Source organism: Rhinoderma darwinii, chromosome 4 (assembly GCF_050947455.1).
Source record: "Rhinoderma darwinii isolate aRhiDar2 chromosome 4, aRhiDar2.hap1, whole genome shotgun sequence".
Taxonomy (NCBI): domain Eukaryota; kingdom Metazoa; phylum Chordata; class Amphibia; order Anura; family Rhinodermatidae; genus Rhinoderma; species Rhinoderma darwinii.
The window spans coordinates 166,428,800-166,442,029 of record NC_134690.1 but is presented as its reverse complement, the minus strand read 5'-3'; positions in this window follow the sequence as shown (position 1 = coordinate 166,442,029).

Sequence of the window (13,230 nt, the reverse complement as noted above, 5' to 3'; positions counted from 1 at the left end):
TGTGCCACTATATACAAGGGGGAGCGCTGTGTGGCACTATATACAAGGGGGAGCGCTGTGTGCCACTATATACAAGGGGGAGCGCTGTGTGCCACTATATACAAGGGGGTGCGCTGTGTGCCACTATATACAAGGGGGAGCGCTGTGTGGCACTATATACAAGGGGAGCGCTGTGTGGCACTATATACAAGGGGGAGCGCTGTGTGGCACTATATACAAGGGGGGGCTGTGTAGTGCTATCCACAGTGGTATGTGTGTGGCGCTCTTTATAGGGGGGGCTTTTTGGTGCTATTTACAAGAGGGGGAGGGCTGTGTGGCGCTCTCTACAGGGGGCTGTATGGCACTATCTATATGGGGCTGTGTGTAACGCTCTCTACGGGGAGGATGTGTGATATATAGAGGGGGCTGTGTATGGCGATATCTATGGGGGTGTGTAATATCTACAGGGGCTGTGTGTGGCACTATGTACAGGGGGCTGTGTGTATGTGGTGTTTTACAGTGTGTGGTATTATTATATTCAGGCACGCAGTGTTTGGTGCTATTATATTTAGGGGCACAGTATGTGGCACCATGATAACTTTATTTTCGTTTATAGGTGTGGAAATGTTGGAAAAGTGAGGAGACGTCTGAGTGGCAAATTCTGCAGAAATGAGTCATGGCCGGGAGAAGTCGTCATGAGCTCTGGACAGGATGGAGAAGAAAAGAGGAAAAAAACTACTAGAATCTGAGACGTCGTCACCTGTGAGTCACTAGATTTATAGAGAATCTGTCACCTCTCCTGACATGTTTATTATAGGAAATCCTTGTATTTCACAAAAAGTCTTTCTGCAGTCCAGGACTGATAGACAATTCCCCTTGTCAGGAGGTTGTGTCCCTGCACAGTGTGATACTCTCAGTATGTAGGGACACAGCCCTGTGACAAGGGAAATCGTAACACTGTTAATGCTTGCCCAAAAAAGTAGTGTCAAAAATAGTTACGGCGCGGCAGGGCGGCGGTTTGGAAGGGGGGCCCAAGTTTGGGTAACAGCCCAGGGCCCATGGTCTACTTAATCCGCCACTGAGTACGTACGTATGTGAACAGTTCTTCTCTTCAATGAAGATTAACAAATCAGCGTTACGGTCAAGACTTACAGATGAACATCTTCGTGCAATATTGTGATTGGCTACCGTGCATGATATCAAGCCTAATATTGACATTCTTGTGTCTGCCAAATGCTGCCAACTGAGCTGCCAGACTGAAACTGGATTGTGTAAACTCACACATTTACGGTAAGTTTAAACCTAGCGGTATTATTACAGTAATTTAATATTGTTATAGTCGTTCAAATAACTAATTGATTAACAATCATTTTGCATTGTATCACATTTGAATGTGACCCGTCAACTTCACATTTTTTCTATGTGCGGCCCATTTACCCGGCAGAGTTTGAGACCCCGGCCCTAAAAGAAGCTTCATTTTCAGCTTCTAAAACGGCTGAAAATCAGAGGCTGTTTTCTCCAAATACAGCTCAGTATTTTACAGCCGTTTTTAGTTTAGCGTGTGAACATACCCCTATAGCTCAGATTATATATATGTGGGCAGCACGGTGGCTCAGTGGTTAGCACTATTGCCTTGCAGCGCTGGGGTACTGGGTCAACATCTGCATGGAGTTTGTATGTTCTCCCTGTGTTTGCGTGGGTTTCCTTTGGGTAATCCTGTTTCCTCCCACACACAAAAAACATACTAATAGGGAATTTAGATTGTGAGCCCCAATGGGGACAGTAAAAAAAGAGGACCTCTGTACAGTATTGCATAATATGTTGGCACTATATAAATAACTGAAATAAATAATAAATAAATATCAGTAAACTGGTGTACAAAAGCTTATCTAAACCCTTACAAGCCAAAGACCACCTTTAAAAAAATACACACACCCGCAATCTATCTCCTTACAACATTATTAAGTATGCAATTATTCCGTGGTAACTTTTGTGTTAATCGTTCCTAGCTCTAAATTTATAACTATTGGACCTGTTACACTGGAATCACACACGTAGTTTTTGATGCAATTTTGGACTCCGTTTTTTTATCCAAAAGAAGATGCATCACTCTTTTCTTTACACCTTTCCTTCCTTTTGGTCCACTTCTGGCTTTGACTAAAAAAACTGAGCCAAAAACTGCATCAAAAAGGGCACCAAAACTACGTGTGTGAGCCTGGCCTTATCGCCACCTAGTGTAAAGTACATGATATTGCTCGATGACATAGGCCTGCAATCTTTTGAGTTTGTTTGACATGAGTGAAATACCAACAAAGTTTTCTTCCCACCACGTAGACTGGGGGGGATTCCAGCTGATAACTGGAATCTCTGACCAAGTGTACAGGAAAGTCTAATTTCAGAAGGACTGAGTGACACACATTATTCTGTAGCCAACAGATGGCCTGTGAAGACAAACACTTCTAACATCAGCTGTCTACTGAGGCATAACATGTGCCAGCAACTTAACTCATTGTGTACCTAAGGCAGCAAGTTTCATGGCCTGTTCAAGCCGTGTATAGATTAAAATAAGGCAATTTTCATTTCTTTGTGTATGTTCTGCTATTCTGTTCATTTTGCGGATGATGAAAATCAGGGTATGTTCACACGACCTATTTACGGACGTAATTCGGGCGTTTTTGCCCCGAATTACGTCTGAAAATAGCGCCTCAATAGCGTTGACAAACATCTGCCCATTGAAAGCAATGGGCAGACGTTTGTCTGTTCACACGAGGCGTAATTTACGCGCCGCTGTCAAAAGACGGCGCGTAAATAGACGCCCGCGTCAAAGAAGTGAACTGTCACTTCTTTGGCCGTAATTGGAGCCGTTATTCATTGACTCCAATGAATAGCAGCGCCAATTACGTCCGTAATTGACGCGGCGTTCAAGCGCCTGCACATGCCGTTACGGCTGAAATTACCGTCATGTTTTCAGGCGGAAACATCCCCGTAATTTCAGCCATTACGGACGCCCTCATGTGAACATACCCTCAATGTCCAGACTGAATGCAGCCACACTGTGAGGTTTACCTGTCCGCGTGCTCCCACCAGCATTTTTATCCTTGTAGAGCAGTATACAGGCTGTAGAAAGTATATAGACCATACACAGCGGAGCCAAAGGTAAGACAAGCAATTCTGCCCCTTTGATGTAGAGATCGTGTGGGTCTCTGCTGCGGGACCACCACTGATCAAAACTTCTGACATGTCAGCAGATCTTCACAATGATAGGTAAACACTAGACTGGATTCACACTTGTATTTTTTTAGAGGAAATACTCGGCACTAGCTGTCAAAGTGGCCACTGATGATGAGAGAGAATGCTGGTAGGAAAACATTTAGGAACATTTAGTTCTCTTCAGGATCCTTTCAATGTTGGACGTTAAAGTGCAATTCCAGTCATCCAGACAAAGAACATTCTGAGTATGTGTCATGGGTCTACAATAAAATGGAACTGTATTATTCTTGCTTCTTGTACACGCAAGAGTCACTTCTTCTCAAGTCATAATAGCAAAAGAAAAATTCCAACTTTATCACCAGTTTTAATTTTTTCATTTTATTTTTATATTCCTTCCTTCTAAGAGCCGTAACTTTTTTATGTTTTTTGTTTATATAGACATATGACGGCTTGTTTTCTGTGGCATGAGTTGTATTTTTTAATGCCATTATACAATGTACTGCAAACTTTTGAAAAAATAATTGTCAGGTGGAATGTAAAAAAAACAGCAATTACGCCATTGTTTTTTGGGGTTTTGATTTTACGCCGTTCCCTGTGCAGTAAAAGCGACATGTTAACTTCATTCTGCGGGTCAGTACAATTACAGCGATACCAAAATAAAATCACTTTTTAAAATAATAAATAAATCAATAGTTTTGTGTCGCCAAATTCTGGGACCCATCGTTTTTATAACTTTTCCATCTAAGGAGCTGTGTGAGGGCTTGTTTTTTGCGGGACAAGTTTCAGTTTTCATTAATGCCATTTTGGCTTGCATATGACTTTGATCACTTTTTATTCAATTTTTTGTGGCATTGTTCTACCACTTGTGTTACTTATATTGCTTATATTATTTTACATAATAAATGGGAAAAGGTTTATTTTTACTTTTAAAGGCTATGTACACCTTTGAAATTTTCAAGTTTGTTTGGTGCAACTTCTAAATACTTTTTTAATAAAAATTATTTTAACTTTTTGAGATACAGCTGATTTGTATACAGAATACAGAGCAGCTGTATCTAGCGCTGAGACCTAAATCTATGAATGCAAAATTTTCTTTCGGCACCCCACCCCATCATAAAAAAAATGCCCCATAAAAAAGTATAATGCCCCCCTACAGTATAATACCCACTTTAGTGCTCCCCACACAGTATAATACCCCCTAAGTGCCACACACAGTATATTGCCCCCTATAGTGCCCCTACACAGTATAATGTCCCCTTAGTGGCTACCGCATAGTATAATACCCCCTTAGTGGCCCCCAACAGTATAACATCCCCCTCCCCTGTCCTGTGTGCCACACATAGTCCCCCCTTGTAGATAGTGCCCCCCTGTAGATTATTCTATACAGCCCCCCTGTAGATTCTGCCATACAGCCCCGGTGTAGATAGTGCCATATAGCCCTCCACCTCCCCTTGTAGATAGTGCCATACAGCCCCCAAACCTCCCCCTTGTAGACAGTGCCATACAGCCCCCCACCACTCCATTCTAGACAGTGCCCCCTTAACCATTGAAACAAAAACTTTATACTCACATATGCCCCGTTCCCGCGACGAACAGAGCCTCTTTACAATGCCGACGAGATCCTTGCGTAGGTCGGCGTGATCCAGTGACATCTCTGCAGGGATCCTGTCCCTGTGCTGATAGGCTGCAGGCCGAACGGCCTGTAGCCTAGTAAATGGCAGAGCAGGGAGATACCTCCCTGATCTGCCATAGTGTTCAATAGTATCTGCGTCCTGAGGATGGAGACACTATTGAATGTGGCGTCGATACCGCTGTACCAGCCGTAGCAGCAGCTAGCTGTGCCACTGGCCATGGGGGGTTCGTCCCGGTGGGCGGCACGGGCCCCCTCATGCCGCGGGCCCTGTAGCAGCTACTATGGCTGTATGGCAGTAGTTATTCTATGCCGAGAGCAGAGAAGGAGCGCGCAGCGGCAAGGCAGCTGCAGAGTTGCCGGGCCCGGGCTCTTCAGAAACACAAGCAGGGGAAGGGAGCCAGCGCAACACCCCCTCCCACTTGCTGGAGTGATGCGCGCTGTGTGATGGCACAGGTCGCACACCCCAAAAGCCGGCCCTGAGTAACAGCGGATCCTGCGGGATCCAACTGTTATCAATCATAGTTACAGTTGTATCTAATCTAGACAATCCTCTGTGGGCTAAATACATCAGCAGCCTGTCCTGATAGTTTGCTATAATGCATCAGTGTAGGTAAGAGATATCAGCCTGGAGTCCAGGCTAGTAAAAAGGAGTGGAAAAAAAGGACCAAAGGCGCTGCCAATAATGGCAAAAGCTAGGTGATTCGAAGCATTAAAAGTATTTATTGACAATGGACAGGCTACGCGTTTCAACGCTGGACCAGCGTCTTCATCAGGCCAGGCTAGACTGGATACAATTGTAACAAAATGTCAGCGATGTGAAGTATAAGCCTCTGAATTTAAAGTTTACTGTCAGAAAATAGATGTTGAAAATGAGGGAAACATTCTTTCCACCGTCCGGATATGGTGATAAGAATAAATCCCTGGATCAATGAGCCATCTCCAGTAATCTAGTACATATAACTTTTAATATTAATACTTTCAAGAAATGCATCCAGACCTATTTTACAGTCTTTCAGAGAATTAACCAGAACAACGTCCTGTAGCAAAGATGTACTTGATATGCCCGCATCATGGTTACAGGTCTAGGTATAAATATATATACAGTGCCCACCAAAAGTTCTGGAACTCCCTCATAACTTTTGAACGGCTTGAGGTAGAATGTTGACTATTGGTGGGATTTAATGGAGTCATAAAATCTACCAGTTAACACAAAAAAACAAAACACCCCAGCCAGAGGGGGGACTAACAGGGGGATATGGGAATATGGGAGTAGCGGTAGATGAATCATACAGCAGAGGTAGATTGAAGAAGTGTTTTTTGTTACTCTGGTTGCCCTCCTGTACCCGATCTTGTTCACTAGACTTGTGATTTCTATAGAGGCAACGCTATATTCTCATCATGAGCGGGAGATGCAGAACTTGTCATTATACAATAATTATGCTTAATTTTTATAACACTAGAAAAAATGTTTAAGTGTACCTCCAATTATATATAAAAACGATCGTAGTGAAGGATTTAGCAAAATAATAGTCTTCTATAAATGTTGTTATGCAGATTCTGATTGTAAATAACAGCAAGGCCGGGGCTGCTCATAACTCTGCAGTAAAAGTATTTTGCTCTGTTCCCTAGACTTCCATCTCCAGTACAGGAGCCACTGTAGAATGTAATGTGATCCTACAATGCTGGCTCCTATACTGCAGACGGAAGCCTAGGATACAGAGGTTATGAGCAGCCCAGAGCACAGCCCGCAGCCCGTCCATGATGCTATTTAGAATAAGTTTATGCTCAACAAGTTATAAAGAGAAATTATTTGTTTTCAAAATCCAAACTAGAAAAGTTTTTCTATGTATTTAAAGGTGCACTTTAAATCTAAACATATACTGACTTATACATTTACATTTTTATACATTACCGTATATGTGTTAAGTTGGTCACATACCGACTGATCCAGTTTCTTGACACCAAGGCCAAAAGACAGGATCATCTTTCATCTAAAATTGTTCAAGGACTGGCAGATGAAATATTACAAGAGTATTGTTGAGGTGTGGGAAGTAGTGCTGATAAAATCCCTGCTGTCAGTGACCATCAGACCATGTAAACAGAATGTAACACTACTGGGAGAGATCAAGTCAACTGTCATCAGAATCTAGTCTATTATATGCGTGCGTAATAACATATTATCCTGTTGTTCAGGTCTTGGGTCAAGGACTGGTCTGTGTATAGCCATTCTTAGTAACAATTCAAAACAGTATAGACATGTAAAGGGAAGCTCCACATTTGAAGACACTTTAAAGATTAGTGAATTACATAGCAGTTCCATAATATAATTTTAAAGGGGTTGTCCAGGTTTTATTTTTTTATTTTTTTATTTGTAGAATAGGAAATGATACAGTTTTCTTATAGACATTTATTAGAAATTTTGCTTACATACCTTTCTTATATAGTAGACCCCATATCTCTTCACAATAGAATACTATAACCCACAGCCTATGTGTAAAGGATTTGTCTGACACAGCTTCTGTGTCGACGCCCGTGGTTAATCAGTCTGCATCTGTTCCTAGGTCTGCTAGAGTGACTCGATCTGCTACCACTCAGGCTGGTAGGCTGAGGAGTGGGAGAGCCTATCACAGCCTGGCCAGACGGTTCTAGCTCCCGCCCTTGGGCCACTTATACCTTCATTTGCTGCTTGTCCTTTGCCTGTGATTCTCTTGTTTCCTGGCTCTGCTGTTCCTGCTGTTACCATTGACCTCTGCTTCATATTGACCCTGGCTTGACTGACTATTCTCCTGCTCTGCATTTGTTACCATGTACTCTCCTGGCTTGACTCGGCTCGTTCACTACTCTGTTGCTCACAGTGTTACCGTGGGCAACTGCCCCACTTCCCTTTTCTTTTGTGTACCCTAGTCTTGTTTGTCTGTCATGCACATATTGAGCGTAGGGACCGTCGCCCAGTTGTACGCCGTCGCCTAGGACGGGCTGTGCAAGTAGGCAGGGACTGAGTGGCGGGTTGATTAGGGCTCACCTGTCTTTCTCCCTATCCTGACATTACACTATGGTTACATTACACAGAACTAATCTAACTGAATATGACTAAACATGGCGTCAGTCATTTCACCCCCTCACACACACATCATGTGACCAGGCATTCAGTTAGCGACAGAGTTACATGGCAAACATCTGTTGGGGTCACATAGAGGACACATCCATGCATATAATTTTTTTTCCAGGGACTCTTTGGTGATGTAGATGTATTGATGGGTGTGTCTTCTGGGGTGTAGGTTTATCTGGTGCGTGTGGCTAATGGGGCGTGGGTTTCTTCCCAGAATTTCTGCATACAAGTAAACGAACAAATATTTCTGCACTAGTTTGGCTGAGAACTATTATGGTGGATAGTATCTCTCTGGTTAGGGCCTGTTCACATCAGCATTGGCTTTTCCATATGCGCTATTGATTCCGTCGGAAAAACGGAAACCTGCCGGAATGGTGACGAAATGAAGCCATTAGCAATGTTTCCGTCACCATTGATATCAATGGTGATTGAAACGGAAGCTGTGGTTTCAGTTTGATATTCTGTAGCGGGGTTCACCCGACGGAACCTCCGACGGAACCCCGGAACGGAAAACCAACGCTAATGTGAACGGGCACTTATCTGGTTGTATATAGGCAGGTGATGTCTCACTTTATCACTAGGGTCTGGGAAAACTATGCGACAACCTCTATGGGAGCTTAGTGGCGGCCATATTAGCTGTCACTCAGATTTACCAGAAATGGATATACTGTAACTGGGCAAAGACTGATAAGAACTTGAAAGAAGGAGACATCTCAAAGTCTTATAAGTGAAGGCATATCTTCTATAAATATAACCCGTCTTTACTTGCAACTCGGCTACTACAATTGCCCTATACTGTGGGCCGAAGATACGAGTTTGAGAAAATGCGGCCAAGGATAAAAAGAGTAATAAATAGAAAGAAATACAAATTACTAGTTATGACACATATGATAAGAACGACAGGTTCTATCTGTGAGAAGACACATAATTCACGGCATTTCTCACAATTACCACACACCAAGAAGAACACCGCTTGGAGGCGGTAAATAAGTCAATATCATTATATTTACTAGTTGGTATATCGCGGGGACTTCCTCACCTCCATATCATACGCTGCTGTCTCCTTTCAGGTGTCAAACTGTACACCGGGGAATGCAGCAGTCTATTTTACTCTGGTTCTGCTCCGCCCGCGAGTGGCCATTACGCCAAAAGACGCATCACTCTAGTCTGCACACCAGCTGTTCCTAAACCAGGGGCAAACACAGGATTGTACGAGGTACCAAACGCAGAGCAGGAGAGTAGTCAGAAAGCCGGGGTCATATGAAGCAGGGTCAAAAGCTAGGAGCTGCAGCAAGGCCAGGAAACCACACGAGAAGAATCACAAGCAAAGGAGGAACAGGAAAGGCAGGTATAAATAGACAGAGGGCGGAACTAACTCCGTCTGGCCAGGCTGCGATAGGCTCTCCCACACCTAAGCCTGCCATCCTGAGTGGTGGAAGATGGGGTCAGTCTCAGAGACATAGAACCAGGTGCAGACTGATTACCCATGGGCGTATACACAGAAGTGCCTGGCAGATCCTTTACACAAACGGTCAAAGTTGGAATTTGACATGCTGCAGTAGTTGTGAAACTTCTAGGGGTGCTGCCACAGGTCACCATACAGGGTGTGGAGATGCCCCTTCCTGGCCTTTGGGACACAATGGCATGAACCCAGTAGCGACTCCTCTTCCTCAACGGTTCTTCTTCCAGCCTAGCTTGCTGTTCGAATCACAGAGAGATGAAGCAGTCCCAAAGAGCATGATCCGCACGTGTGGAGGGCATCCTTGCAATGAAGCCGAGGAATCCAACAGAGCTCTCACAAAGCACAAATGGCAGAGAAAATGGTGCCAGAGCAATCATGTGACCTTTTTAAGGGGTTGGGACATGTTTGTGACATCATTTGCAGCCTCCTTCTTTTTTTTTTTTTTTTTGCTGATCCGTATATAAGGATGAACTACGGACTGTATTTGCGGACACCATTCCGTATATGCGGATGAGTTGCGGATAACTTTGAATGACTAGAGATTCGTATTTACGGATAGTAAAACTCTTTACAGTCGTGTGCATGAGGCCTAATAGCGTAAAAATAGTGCCACACTCCCACTTTCTAGGCCCCATGCACATGACCGTGTCTGTAATCACGGTCTGTGCATGGGGCATTTGATGCATGATGTATTTGCGGGCCGTGCTTCCATATAAAGTATGGGAGCACGGTCCGTAAAAAAAACAAAAAAATAGGACGTGTCCTATCTTTTGCCGAGCATTTCTATGGCACGGACACCTTCCCATAAATATACGGGAAGGAGTCCTGACCTGTCCACAGAGTTTAAGGCAGCACAGAGTATTTCAGGAGATGAGCGTGCAGATTCAGTGCTGCTGTGAACTCTGCTCTTACCATTACGTAGCTCTCAGTCTGTTACTTCTCCTCCACTCCTGTCCTCAATAACACCTTCACATGATTGGCAAGTCACCACGTAATGGTAAGAGCAGAGTTCACAGCAGCACAGAGTATTTCAGGAGATGAGCGTGCAGATCTTGTGCGGGGTGGTGACTTGCCAATCATGTGAAGGTGTTATTGAGGACAGGAGTGGAGGAGAGGTAACAGACTGAGCTACGTAATGGTAAGAGCAGAGTTCACAGCAGCACAGAGTATTTCAGGAGAGGAGCGTGCAGATTCAGTGCTGCTGTGAACTCTGCTCTTACCATTTCGTAGCTCTCAGTCTGTTACCTCTCCTCCACTCCTGTCCTCAATAACACCTTCACATGATTGGCAAGTCACCACGTAATGGTAAGAGCAGAGTTCACAGCAGCACAGAGTATTTCAGGAGATGAGCGTGCGGATCTTGTGCGGGGTGGTGACTTGCCAATCATGTGAAGGTGTTCTTGAGGACAGGAGTGGAGGAGAGGTAACAGACTGAGAGCTACGTAATGGTAAGAGCAGAGTTCACAGCAGCACAGAATATTTCAGGAGAGGAGCGTGCAGATTCTGTGCTGCTGTGAACTCTGCTCTTACCATTACGTAGCTCAGTCTGTTACCTCTCCTCCACTCCTGTCCTCAATAACACCTTCACATGATTGGCAAGTCACCACCCCGCACAAGATCCGCACGCTCATCTCCTGAAATACTCTGTGCTGCTGTGAACTCTGCTCTTACCATTACGTGGTGACTTGCCAATCATGTGAAGGTGTTATTGAGGACAGGAGTGGAGGAGACGTAACAGACTGAGAGCTACGTAATGGTAAGAGCAGAGTTCACAGCAGCACTGAATCTGCACGCTCATCTCCTGAAATACTCTGTGCTGCCTTAAACTCTGTGGACAGGTCAGGATCCTGTTTCTTTTAAATGCTGCACTGTAGCACAGCCTTATATAGTGGATCGAGCGGGTTCCCCAGCAGCATTTAAAAGAAACAGGATCCTGACCTGTCCACAGAGTTTAAGGCAGCACAGAGTATTTCAGGAGATAAGCACGGTCGGCCACGGGCAGCCGGTCGTTTTTCCGAGCCGTGCTCCCATTATAAAGTATAGGAGCACGGCCCGTAAAATAATAAAATAGAACATGTTCTATCTTTTTAACGGCACGGGCACCTTCCCGTGAGAAAATGGGAAGGTACCCGTGGCTAACAGAAGTCTATGGGCCCGCTATTTCGGGTCGTAATTACGACCCGTAATAACGGGTGTTTTTACGGTCGTGTGCATGAGGCCCCGTAATGACGGGTGGCTACATGTGTGCACCCATCATTACGGCAGCGTTGCTAGGCGACGTCAATAAATAGTCACTGTCCAGGGTGCTGAAAGAGTTAACTGATCGGCAGTAACTGTTTCAGCACCCTGGACAGTGAATTCCGATCAGAATATAGAGTAACCTGTCAAAAAAAAAAAGACGTTCATACTTACCAAGAACTTTCTGCTTCCTCCAGTCCGGTCTCCTGGACGTTGCCTTGGTGACGTGTCCCTCTCGACATCCGGCCCGACATTCCTGGGTGACGTTACAGCCCATGTGACCGCTGCAGCCAATCACAGGCTGCAGAGGCCTCTGCAGCCAATCACAGGCTACACAGGCCTCTGCAGCCAATCACAGGCTGCCGCGTCAGAAAAGAAGGTCGGACTGGAGGAAGAAGAGGGACTCGTCCGTCACGAAGACAACGACCGGGTACGTATGAAATGCTTTTTATTTTATTTTTAATCAGCAGCCTCTTTTCTTTATCAGTGATTAATAGAGACAAGTGGCTGCCGATTTGTATAATATTTTTGACCGGGTTCAGTCAAAACAGGTTCGGCCGAACCCGGTGAAGTTCTGATTCGCTGCGAACCGAACTTTTCCTGATGTTGGGACCGAAACCAGGTTCGGTTGTCCCGGTTCGCTCATCTCTACCCCTGTAGATAGTGCCACACTCCACCTTGTAGATAGTATCACACAGTCCTCTGTAGATAGGGCTACACAGTTCCCTGTAGCTTGTGCCACACACACCACCTGTAGATAATGCCACACACACCCTCTGTAGATAGTACCACACAGCCCGTTAATAGTTCCACACTCCCCTTTTTTTATAGTGCCGCACACTAGATAGTGGCACACACACCCATTGTAGATAGTGCCACATATCCAATCTGTAGATAGTGTGTAGATAGTGCTACACTTCCCCCTGTAGATAGTGCCACACCCCCTGTAGAGACATTTCTGCTCCTCAATAATCTATTATTCACCTGTTATGGACCTGGACAGTGTTACCTGAATGCCATGGGTCACATAATGCGGGTCACATGACTGCCGCCATCTTTAGTCTATTCAGTTATCCCATGGATGCATGTCTATGGACTAATATGTGGGCTGTACAATTTTGTTTCTTTAGACAGAGGTAACTGCACTGATATAAGAAAGGTATGTGAGCAGAATTTTCACAACATGTATATTAGAAATCTGTATGATTTCATATTCTATATAAAGAAAGAAAATGGTCCACCCCTTTAAATCACTTCCTTTACAAGCAGACAGTACCCAGTAATAACCTACAAGGCTATAGAAGATATTGCTGACATAGGTTATCGTGAGTTGCTGACAGTCTCTACAACAGTAGTATTCTGCTGTGAATTCAGTATACACAGGCTTCCTTGAAGGGGTTAAACACGCGAGCTTAAATAAAAACCACTTCGTATTGATGTCAATGGGAAGCTTAAAGTGAGCGTTTTTCGGTGCGTAAAACGTGGCAAAAACGCGTTGAATACACGCCGTGTGAACAAGGCCTAACATGGAGAGTTAAAGTCCGCTAGAGAGGGAGCTGCTGTTTGTTAGTGGCACATAGAGAGGGATCCTAATTAGCA